The sequence below is a fragment of the Hylobates moloch genome, unplaced genomic scaffold, assembly GCF_009828535.3.
Source record: "Hylobates moloch isolate HMO894 unplaced genomic scaffold, HMol_V3 SCAFFOLD_13698, whole genome shotgun sequence".
Classification (NCBI taxonomy): domain Eukaryota; kingdom Metazoa; phylum Chordata; class Mammalia; order Primates; family Hylobatidae; genus Hylobates; species Hylobates moloch.
In genome coordinates this window covers 1-926 of record NW_026665973.1, presented here as the reverse complement: position 1 = coordinate 926, position 926 = coordinate 1, and the positions used below count along the sequence as shown (strand labels likewise).

At 55.7% G+C, this 926-nt stretch overlaps 1 pseudogene; it reads right to left on the bottom strand.

Annotated features, from left to right (window-relative positions):
- Positions 1-316: 316 nt before the first annotated feature.
- LOC116465898 (ferritin heavy chain-like) lies at positions 317-920 on the bottom strand (annotated as a pseudogene).
- Between the last annotated feature and the right edge of the window lie 6 nt (positions 921-926).

Below are 926 nucleotides of genomic sequence, written 5' to 3'. Positions count from 1 at the left end.
GAGGTAGGGATGAATTCCAGACCATGTTTCACACTTTATGATGCCCAAGCACCCCCAGACACCAGGGCCCAAGACTGCCCATCCCACCCCATCCCATTCCATATATCCAAGTAGTTTATAAAGGGAAGACTAATGTGTTTTCCAGGGACCCATGGAATACCTTCCTCCTCCATCCTTGGAGATCCTGAGCTGCATGCAGATGGGGCAGGACTGGGTGGAGAGACTGCTGGATACCAACTTTAAACTTGCATGAGGATGTGCCTTTGTTCCTAAATAGTGAGAGTTTTGCAGGCACGCATCAACTGGACACCTTTATTGCTTTGAAAACCAGATAACTTCATTGCCAACAATGGTAAAACTGAAAGGGAAAAACTGAAGAGAACATTCTGAAAGGGCAACATGCCCACCCTGTCTGGCGGCCCAACCCGGTGAAGGCACCCCGTGGCTGTGGGGCCCATCTGGGCTCAGGGCTCCTCCCCACTGCGGCCCAGGGTGAGCTCGTCACACAGCTACTCTGCCAGGCCGGTTTCCCGTGACCCACATCTTGCGCAGGTTGCTCAGGCAGCCACCCAGCTCTTTGATGGCCTTGACCTGCTGGTTCAGGAAGTGGCTCTCCAGGAAGTCGCACAGCTGGGGGTCACCCTTCTCCATGGCCAGGTAGTGCAGCTCCAGGAGGCTGTAGTTGACACTCTCCTCCAGGTGAAAGGCACACTCCGTGGCCTCGAGCCCACTCTCCCAGTATTCACATCTGGTTTCCAGATGTCAGGAAGGCAGATGCGGCCACCGCGCAGGTTCTGCAGCATTATCAGCTTCCGGGCGTGCTCCCTCTTCTCGTGCGACTGGCTCCGGAAGCAGCGGCTGAAACGCTCCAGGGTCACGTCGTCCCGGTCTAAGTAGAAGGCCATGGACAGGTACACACAGGAGGC